General features: G+C 35.2%; 1 long non-coding RNA gene across 1 annotated transcript; it reads left to right on the forward strand.

Moving 5' to 3' along the window:
* Positions 1–9,381: 9,381 nt before the first annotated feature.
* LOC149597181 (uncharacterized) lies at positions 9,382–10,283 on the forward strand. The gene is made up of 2 exons (XR_016379305.1): positions 9,382–9,867; positions 9,932–10,283. It is a non-coding gene; the product is annotated as an uncharacterized LOC149597181 (long non-coding RNA).
* Positions 10,284–11,703: the final 1,420 nt, after the last annotated feature.

Genomic DNA, 11,703 nt, shown 5'->3' on the forward strand with positions numbered 1-11,703 from the left:
AATAGTATAGGTAGTGCATATCATACTTATGGAGCGAACATATCACTTATAAACTTATGGTTGAAGCTATTCCCAGCTACAGACCTAATTCCGATTCTAACTTGGAACCGTATAGGGGGCGCTATACCTCTTAATACGGCAATGTAGCGCGGCCAGGTGCTGGTTCTATCTATCCTTTCAGGCCCAATTGGCCCAGATAATTATATTGACGATTGCAAATTTGTCGCTAACAAATCTCCCATTTATAATGTAGTCCACTTTACACGGACCTCTTATCAACTTCCGTATCGATCAAGCCTTTGTTTAATTGCAATGACCTCGTAATTACAAACGAATTAGTTAATTTGATTGGAAATTAAATGTTAAAATAACCCCTTCCCTTTTTTAACTATTATTTATATTGATTTGTTGCCACTATTTACCGCAAACAGTTAATTCATTAATAAAAGCATTCCAAACCCCCACCCCCATTAATTATTCCAATTTGTATAGTAATACTTGATAAAGAGGTAAATAACTTAATTAACTAAATAATTATTTACCGCGATAATTGTTTTAGTTAAACAGTCTAGCGTAATTTTGAATAATTAAAGGAGGCTTAAAGATATGAAAGTAAATTAACGTTTAATTAACTAGGGAATTAAACGATAATTGTAATTAAAAGATGCATTATCTTAACAAGATTAGTGATGTGGAAAAAGAAATCTAATTAGTCAACTTAACGCGGCTCTCTCGCTTAATTCTCACACTCCAAGAGTAATTATTCGTATTTATAATTAATTAATTCATTTATTTATTAAGAGCTTTTTTATCATAAATTTGGGAAATTATTTCCAAGAAATAATCTTGCTTCATTTTATTGCCGAAGCAAACTTTGTTGCTTTTGTCCAAGACACAAAATTCGAGAACTTTAAACTTTCTCGTGACAACTTTGTTGGAGTCGGACAGTAGCTTTAATTTTTAAATTTCATCGAATAACTCTTTCTTACCGAAGATTAGTGTCCTACCCCTTTTTGTGTAGTGTTCTTAAACACGCGCTCGAAAGACTGGGAGTCCGGGGACTCGGATACTATCTTAAAAATAACATTTTAAAGCCGTTGAAAATATAGGCGTTACGGCAAATGTTAGACCCCTTCTTGAATTTTTCTTAATTGACTCTGGCACGTGAAAATAGCACGCGGAAATTACAGATAAGGGTGTTCGCTACGGACACGTTAATATTATCAAAGGTAAAGAAATCGTATTCGCTATAAAGGCAGGCAAGCTTTAACTTCATTACTAAAACTACCACGAACAAAATTAGAGTGTTCGTTTTAATAAAGTTAATACAGTTAAAGCTGGAAATACTTTTTTAATTTAAAAGTATTTTAATACCTTCCGTTCATTACCTATTTAAAGACGTCCGTTTGAAGTTGCGTGGGAAGTTTGTCTGAAAAAGCAATTAAAAACACGACGCTTGACTTTTTGACTGGCTACGTTAATTAGCGGAAGACTTAGGAGGGCGTGGCTATCCTTTCAAATTTATTTGAATTAGAACTAGACCATTTTAAGCAATTAAACTTAATTTTAAATACGACGACAGGAAACGCTAACTATATCCCGCCCACGAATTTCCCAGCGTTTAAATACAGAAAATTACATGATATTTTATAATTAGAGTTTTTCCTTATTAGTAGACTTGTAAGAAAATTGTGTAACTTATGATTTGATAATATAATAAAATTGCTTTACACTATTTTTTTTGGGGGGGGGGGGGTAGAAAAATTGGCTTCATTTACACTCGGAGTCGAAGAAAATGAAAAATTTATTTCTAAACTTTGGAAATGGCAGCTCGTTTAACCCTTTCTATAACATTAAGCTAGTCTAACGTTAGCATCTGCCTTTAGTCTTAAGTATTTTCACAGAAATATATCCTATCCTTTAAAGTTTAAAAGAAAAACAAAATATCAGTAAATCTCGGTTGAGTTCAAAATCGGAACTACCAAAAATTAGAACCAAAACGCTGTAAGTGTCATAGTAAAACATATCGGAGATACGTGAATTTTGCTCTCAAATAATTTTCATTTTTTCTTACGGAGTTTAACGGTATCATTTTCAATTTCGAACTAAAAACACTTTTTACAAAAAATATTTCTGTTTATTGAAATTGAAGTAATACGGTGGAAGGCAGGGTGATGGGATGCAGTTTTCTACGTAACACGCTTTATAACAGTATTACTTCAATTTTATTGAACAAAAAGTAAAGATATAACATTATCCTCGTATCTTAAGCCTCGGTCTGGTCTCTGGACGACAATCGCGAGTTTATATTGATGATGATGATTCGCGAAGGTCATCCCCGCCTTTGACAGTACTAAAAGGTTAAATTGACGTGATATAGGGGCGACCCTTAAGTACCTTGAAACGGTGTTTTTCACAACCCTAGAGACACGATCCCTTTTTTTTTTCTTCTTATTTTTAGAAAGTCTGTGACCCTCATTGATTCTAAATCAAGGGCCTTACTTCACAACTCAAAAAACACGCATCTCAAGGACTACGTTAACTCATAAGTTACAACGTATTGTAAAATTGTTTCCACGTTGAAACATACACCTAAATATTAAAACAAATACGTAGTAACTCCACTGAAATAAAATTGCAAAGTTACGTGGTCTTCCCTTTAAAAATATTTTCCGTATTGAAAACGGGCGTAAATATTAAAACAAAAACGTAGTAGTTCCACTGAAATTACAATTTCAAAGATACGACCTTCTAAACCGGGATAGAGAGGTGGGCTGTTTAGTTCTTCTTTTCGTAATTTGAGTTACATTCTTTTGAAAGCAAGATTTTCTCGTAATTGCTAAGGGAATTTTGAATATTTTTGCGTTTTCGAATATCGGGATATTTTTGGGGGGTTTTATTTGCCAATACGGTTTATGGTACGCATGCGCAGCTTTGTTAAATCAACCGTAAAATATCACCTAACCCCGTGAAGAAATTCAAAGTTCTTTTAATGGAGTTTCAAAAAACATATCATATCGGAAATCGTTTGCTCAACCCCATTTAACAAACTTCATAACATAAAAGGAACAAAATCCGTTACAATCTTAGAAAGTATAATATTTACAGTTAGTTTTAATTGAATTTAAAGTGATTATTTTATTTATCTAAGGGAGATTAACGTTTAACCAAAAATGAAGGCGAATTGCATTTTCAAATAATATATGTTGCTTGGCAATTTAAAGTATCGCTTCAAACGACTCCCATCTCGATCATAAAATTAACCCTTCATGTCCCCAAGGCCAAGTAAATATTCAGCTCTTATAAGTACCTAACAAATAGATGCCTGAATTTACAATGGAAATTTTAATTATATGGTTAATAACAAATATTATTCTTAACATTATTAATTGACCTAAAAATATAATTTTGAAAATCATGTTAATTATGTACAGAATTTAAAACCTAGCTTTATAAGTAATAAATTTAAAAGGGGAACACTTCTGTTACTTTTTTTTTGTCCTGGCTTAAGGGGGCGCCTATTACCTCGTTAAAATTCAAGTATCTCTTTAAAATGAAGGCTAACCAACCACTTGACTCTTGAGTCCCCAGTTATGTTACCCTGTAGTACCATTTAACATCTAATAATAATAATAACAATAAAGAGTTGTGACATAACGCGGCAAAACACTCTACGACTTAGAAACCAGGGTATAAGGGTTGCTGTGCACCGTCAATATTTTCGGTTGTCATGACAACGTTGATCAAAATAATCATCACGAGACAAGAGAGAGACAATTACCTATATATCCAAAAACAAAAACCCTCTACACTACTACACTCGCTTCCTCTTAAGGTTGACGATAATGGGGTTCTTGTCCCGCACGCGCCACGCTTTCTAACAGCGTTTTTTAGCGCGTGCTCGAAATATATTAACGACACTTTATCCTGTTAGTAAATGCGGAATGGGGGAACGCTAATGACTTACGTCCTCTTTTATCTTAAGGATAATCACGTATCTTTTCATTTTGTAAAGTGAAGTCGAAAGTAAAGAAAACAGAAAAAAGGTTCAGAGCAAAAACAACGTATCTACATTATTGCCTAAAATCACGCGCGTTTAAAGGCAAAGTTTCACGACGAAAATTCTCATAAATTAACCTTTAATTATTACAATTTTTAAAAATTAATCTCCTAATTTACCATAAGGTTTTTCCCGCCAATATTAAATCATTTTATTTTTCCTAATAACCCATACTCTCGTGTTTTAGACCCCCAAACCCTTTTATTTTTGGCGGGAAGTGGGTTCCCCCCCCCCAAACTCTAGTCGTAACTCTATTTTGGCGCAATTTCTAGACTTAACTGCTTAATCAATAACGCCCAAAAACGAGTCCACTTCCCCACCCTGGACCCCATCAAGTACAGAGCCCCCAAAAATACTTTACATCAGTTCTTAAGCGCACCATTTTGTTGGCAAAGAGAGAAAATTAAGCGGAATAGGGAATATGGGGGGTATGGACTAGACCCCAAATTTTCGGGGTAATTTGTTTGATATAGTTCCGGTCGAGTGGAAACCCCAAGAAATACGGCCCCACTTTCGGGCCCTAGCTTGCTTGCCTGCCTGCCTGCCTGCCATAATCGTGTTAGGGTTAACGCTAAGAAGGTTCTAACCCCCCAAACCCCGAACCCCCTTTGTTAAATTATGTTGTATGTTTATTTTGTTTTTCGTATCAGGGTCCATAGCTGCATGAGCTCCCTGATTTATAAACTTACGTATGGGAACTCTAGTTTTCATTTAATTAAGGTACCTCCCATATATTTACCTAGGTAGAAATAAATAAACACAAAGTTATTACTGATAAATATTAAATGCGGGTTTTCAAGTAAGTTTAACTTTAATTGATTTTAAATTAACTGCAGCGGAAATTAATTAAATTAACCTCGAAGTTAAGTTAACCAAATTAAATTTTGTTCAACTTATTTATTCCCCCAATTTGGAGACATAAGTATGTAATAGATAAGTGTTCACTAAATATAATGAAGTATTATAAGTGGCATGACGTACCTCAATAATGAAGTATTATAAGTGGCATGACGTACCTCAATAATGATTATTTTAACCATGACGTTCGCGTCAAATTAACTCGGCCAAACAATTATGGAACTAAACCTAAATACTGCAATCCGATATGAAATTGTTATTGTTAATAACATTGAATTCAACTGAAGCAACGTGTAAAACTATAGCAAAAACACGGTGCGGTATAACTGACTCTAGAAAGGTGTTTTTATTAATAATCCCTAAAAACAGGTGGTGAAAATTTCGACCGAGTGACGTTAGCGGAGATTCTGTAAGTTGACAGATGAAACTACAAACGCAGCCCGGTTCTACCTTTCTACGTAATAAATGATATACTCAATGTAAAGGTTGTAATATACATATTTTTTCAAATCAACTTGTTTATCCTTAAAAAGCTACACCAAACTGTAGGTAAAGCAAAGAGTGAATGCACCAGCTGCATTTTGACCTTATAAACTCGTAATATTATTTATGCCAGCAAATTCAGATTGTTTAATAATAAATTAATTTGATTTTTATATGAAACAATTAAAGACTATTAAACTGTATTTAAGTTAACTACGTAGTCGCCATTCTGTCTGGTCGACTCGGAAATAGCTTAATTGATATATTTATAGAGACAGACAGACATACCGTAATTGAATTTAATTAGTACATAATGATCCGATTTTTAATTGGGATTCTTTATTTGATTTTTTTCCCACGGAATTTTGAATTTTTGGCGGGAAATTAATTGGGGGAGGGGTTTATTTCGGGGTTAATATAACGGGAAAGGTTCCCCCACTGATATCTTAACTGTTTAATACATCTACACACGTACGTTTTGATTTCTAAACACATACGTAGTTTTTACAGTCAAATTCGTAGCGATCTAAAGGTGTTAGGGCAAAAACGTGGTAACTCTAGAGCAGAGATTGGCAATTCAAACCGAGTTTGCCTTAACCGTTAGCGTTTCGTTAAAGCCTTTAATAGGTTTAAGCGTAAAGCAAACTAAGGCTGGTTTTAGAGGGGTGGGGGGATGGCGCGAGCTTATCCGCGCGAGATAATCTCGTGACGAAGTAGACAGCACGAGGCGCCCATTTGTAGCCTTCCGGATCGCGTTTTTATTATTCTTTCCTAACGGTTTATTAGTATATATACCCAAGCCTGGGGCCTCCCGGTAGACTAAAGGCAAACTACGGGAAGCTTCTATAGAGATGATAAGATGGTAATGCCATTTCTCGATAAGAACTTTGGAAACGGACCCCATCTTGGTTATATGAGGCGTAAAATGATCTCGGAAACTGACAAAAATCCCTGAGAGATTTTCTCCCGATGGCCTTTGCTTGCTTTCACGAATCAAATACCACTGCACCACCAACGTTTCGTTTTTCTCTATATATATGGGGGATTATTATTATTCGGGTGACGGGTATGGCATGCACTCTTGAAATGACCCAAGTTCTGGCTGGACCTTCAGTTTCTAAGCCTAGGTCTTATAAGGTAACTCAAGGTTGAATTAAGGTATTCTGGTCTGTATTTTCACACTGAAGGTAAACTTTGCTAAGCCTAAAGTAGAGTAGAACGCTATGATATTGACCCAAACTAATCAGGAAATAATGAATAAATCGTTGATTTGCACGCGTCACAAATGACTGGCAACACTTGCACGTATTTGCAGACTATCTTTGGATAGATAGCTAGCTTAGTAAAGAGGGTGCAAGAACATTTGTAAGTGGGGTGGGGGTGCTGCAAAAAACGGTGGAATTTTATGGCCCGGATCCAAATCTGTGTCCGAGCAATTTATATTTTTGTCCCAAAATGTTGATTCTTCTTTATTACGCGGCTTTTTTTATATACTATACTTCGGAAAGAGGAAATGAAATGTTTCTGTATCAACGAGAGCTTATTCCTCCTCTTCCTGCAACGTTACTATGGAAACGTTTATGGAATGGAAAGAAGCCGGGGGATGGTTGCTTAGCAACGGGCCCGCCGCTTCTCTATATAGATACATAGATACTCATTTCATTTGGCGGGAAAAGATACTTAGCTTTTGGGCATTTTTATTGTTGTTGATGTTTACCCCTCCCCTTCGCAATTGATTCCCCCCTCCGAACTATTCGTATCCCCAATGGATTTACATCGAAATTGAGCTGATTACTTAACATATTATTACTAATTATTTTTAGGAATTTCTATGGTTTTTATTGTAAAAAATAATTTGTTTTTTCTCTTATATAACAGGAAACCGTATCTTGTTATTGTTCTCGTCCGAATTCTTGAAGAGAGAACTAACTGTCTTGTCTTGCCGGGGGCATTTTCTTTCCCGGCGCGCCTTTCATTTTTCTTTAGGGGGTCCTCTTTTTGGGCTCGATGCCCATTCCCCTATTTCTCTTTCTTTCTTTGTGGAACTAAAGAAAGAGTAAAACAATCGCGGGCGTTTTTGCCACTCCTTCCTAAAGATTCCTTTAGTTTTTTTTCCTAAGGCAAACGATCTTTCCAGTACTTAATCTATCTAGCGGAGTAACGGCGATGCATGCCGGCGGGAAATTCTCCGCATCTTTCCCGCCAAATTACTCTAGTGGCGGGGGCCACGTGCGATTGATCGTGTTTTCAGCGCGCGAGATGATACAACAACGAGGGGTTGGATACGAAACAATTTTATCGCATAAATTTTCCTTTAAAATGTATGTAATCTTTTAAGTATCCAACACCGCGATTCACGCGCACGAGGTGATACACGGAGGGGTCGGATAATTAAAAACGTTACCATATATTAATTCCGTTTAAGTTCATATAATCTTTTAAGTATCCAACCCCGTAATTCACGCGCACGGGATGATACAAGAGGGGTTGGATAATTAACCATTTTACCGTACTAATTCCATCTAAGCTCATATAATCTTTGTAAGTATCCTATCCCGCGGTTTTACGCATGTTCGATTCATCCGAGTTAATCGAGTCGTATTAGGGGGACGGTGAATAGCAATTAGGCGTGAAATGAGGCGACGTCTACCTTCCTACGTATTACTTGGGTTAAGTCGAACATGTTGTAAGCTTTTATTTTGGTTAGCGCGTGCAACCCGAGTATGGATAACATTTATCAAAGCTCGGACGCCAGCTGCCAATAAACGGAGTTTGGGGGGAGGGGATCTGTTGTCATGGTTACCATCCGGGGTTAGGTTAACAGAGAAGAAGAGCACGGGATAACCCCTTCTCCCAACGTAACCCGTATGCTTAACTTTCCCGCGCCTTTTTTATTTAAGAAAGTGCCTCTAACAGCAATAAATAAGGGTATATCTAAGCTTGTTTGTGACTCTATGGGTCTATGGTAAAATTCTTGGAGCTATTACTAAGCGTAATCATACTTCAGGTCAAAGGTCAAGGAAAATTAGAGTAAAAAATCAGAGTAGCGTAAAATGAGATGGCTCCTTAAGAGCCAGTTTTTTTCGCCTCAGGCACGTAAGAAACTCGTCAAATTATACTTTCAAATGAGCTAAGCCAATTAGCGACCGGAATTGGAGGTTGGGTTGAACGAGTGACGTCGACACAGAAAGAGATGTGTAGTAATGCTAGGCATGATGGGTAAAAAATTACAAAAGCAACAGGTGTCTCTGCATGCGTAATTAACTAAGTTACCAGCTAACAAACTAGAAATAAAATTCCCCATAGGGAAAAAAAAACCCAAAAAAACCCTGGTTTTTTTCCTTGTGAATTTGGATCTTATATGTTAACGTAATTTTCATTAATTACTTGGATTAAATTTACTTCTAATTAACTGATAGGAAAATATAACAAATTATAATACAGACGTGCGATAGTAAGCATTGGGGAGATAAATGTAACGCCGGGTTCGTAAACAGGCATTTTATTCGGTAACATGCCCAATTTTACAACCTAAATTATACGATCTTGGCAGCCAATGTTATAAAGCTAGAGAATATAACGTTGTCAAACTGATACGTGTTCCATTAACTTATATAGCGTCATAAGTAAATAATAATTCCATAGAAGTAAACAATACACTAACCTAGGATGTATTTCTTCTCCACTATAAAAGCTGGATTCGACTTGGTTTCTAGCTAACTTATAAGACCGAGTTATTATTTACTTATGACGGGAATATATATGTAGTGTTATATTTTACAATTCTCAAAGGAATCCTCAATGTTTATAGATAGTTGGGGGTGATAAAAATTGACCCCTAGGGTCGAATGACCTTAAAAACAAGCGAGGGTTAAAGGTTAGACGTACTACAAAATATCTTTCCTTTCTAATCCTAAGGAGAATACGTTGCCATGGTAACGAAAATAGGATCATCTCGATAAAAAGCTCGAGTAGCACGCGCTCAAGGGGTGCTCGATCGAGTTTCGGAATTTTCAAATTTTCGCGGGCGGTTGGTCTGACGTCACCGAGAGACCCCCGAGGGGGAAGAATGTTTGTTTTTGCTTGTCAAGGCCATTGATTATACGAATAGGGAAGCAATTTCAAAGTTTTCAAACTATTTTCATCCCATTTTTTGTTATTTTTACGTGCAAAATGTTCGAGGGAAGAGTTTTTATTACATTATTTTCAATAATATTGTTGAATTTAGGAGGCTGAACGCCGAATAATTGACCATGGTGTTTTTGACTTTTTTGCTATTGCCAAGGCCCAAGGGTATTTGATTATTCAAATTTAAGGATATTTAGTTATTTTTTCTTTTAGGGCTTTAAAATATGAGAGAGAAGTGTTTTTTTTTCTGTTTATCGTTGAATAATTTTCAATTATATTCCCCATCCATTGTAGTACTGAACTTTACAACCCCAATGGCTAAACTTTGCAAATTTAAGGTAAAGAATGGATAATTGGATATTGAAATTGAATGCACAAACTACAATAGTTTACATGTTTCAGAATTTGAAACAAACCAATTTAAAGCAATGTAAATTATTGTGGTTAATTATTGCAATATATTTTGTCTACATAGCGAGATTACGTTGGATATATTCAAGAAAACTGATGTAATTCTGGAATAAACACAAACATTCGTTGCTAATAAACACTTTTTTTTATTAAATATGAATCTTTAACATAACAGATGAAAGTTAGTCTGACTTGTAGAATCATTTCTAGGAACATTTTTTTATTAAATAATAAATATGAATCTTTAACGTAACAGATGAAAGGTAGTCTGACTTGTAGAATCATTTCTAGGAACATATGTTTATTAAATAATAAATATGAATCTTTAGCATAACAGATGAAAGGTAGTTTGACTTGGAGAATTATTTCTAGGAACATAAGTTAATCTTTTATTAGATTTATTGTTTTATTATTTGATATGATAATGCTTATCACAGAATTTAAAGGGCAATATGGCTTGGAGCCTAGTTTCTCGAAAACGGAAACAAGTAAATTTAAAAGATTCTTATTTCATATCACAGTTTTAAAAGGCAAAAGTTAATGGTATTTTAAGAAGCATTTCAAATAAGATAGGCTAAACTCTTAAGCGGGTGAAACTAATGAATTATCTTGTTCATTTTTTTGGCCTTTTTCCGACCACTGTCACCATTTTCAGCATCTGTTTTTTTGACATTATTAAGGAATTTTATTCTAATGAATACTCTTAACTTCACAAAAGATTGTACTAATTCCTTGGGTAATGAAGAACTTTGCAAAATTAAATCACTGATATTTTTGACTAGATTTGGCTCGTTTGAAAGGGAAAACTGTGGTAGATAAGATCTAAAAACTGATTCGAATGTATTAACAGTTGCTAAAAATGAAGAGGATGGGATTGCTAAGCCTCCGTAAGATAAAAAATTTGCCCAAGATGGCAACTCATAACTATGGTCCGAGAGTGTTTTAGTTTCAGTTAAGTTCAAATCAGGAAACTTTTTGTTATGCTTTTTCGCTAGCCAACCCGCGCAAAGCTCAATACCATTTTCCTCCAACTTTGAAAAATCACTCTCGTCCAATTCATTAGTATTCTTAATAGTTTTTGATGAGTCACTATTTGCTAAATATGTTTTATTGTCATCAATCAAACTATTAAGATCTGCAGCTGTGCTGCAATCTGGATTAATAGGTTCTATTGAGGCTTTTTTAAAGGCACTAGCTAAAACATATTCTCCTTCCTGAAAAGATGGAGAATTTACAATATCACTAGAAAGATACTCAGATTGGCTTAAATCAGTCGTATTGCTATTTTGGTGACATACACCAGGATTTTTTCCCAGTATAATCATTCTAATTCGGTATATTGAATTAAGAGGCGTTGGGTGATCATTTAAGCCTCCTCTAGTACGAACCTGAGAGAAAAAATTCTCGAGGCAGTCTTGATTTAAACGATGAGTTAAGATATATTTATAGCCAAATTTATTTTTAAGGTCAAAATATAAGTCTTTAAGAGACTTAATAGAGATCAGCAACCCTTTTTGAAAAATTTGTAGGCATTTCGTTCCTTTACACCTCATGTCATCTATTAGATTAGACATTTCATTTAATGCCTCTAACTGCTCTGTTAAATGAACACCAAACGCACATTTAATTTTAACAGGATCATTTTCAGTGTAGGAATTGAAAATTTGAAACCACGCATTGACCTTTTCTATGAATTTGGATAGATTTTGGTAGTCTTCAAGATTTTCATCTGAAGAATGACTTTGTTTTTTGGAAATGTAAAT

Source organism: Phalangium opilio, unplaced genomic scaffold, assembly GCF_054372755.1.
Source record: "Phalangium opilio isolate 3A_F unplaced genomic scaffold, DU_Popi_V2 ptg000369l_1, whole genome shotgun sequence".
In the NCBI taxonomy this organism is placed as follows: Eukaryota; Metazoa; Arthropoda; class Arachnida; order Opiliones; family Phalangiidae; genus Phalangium; species Phalangium opilio.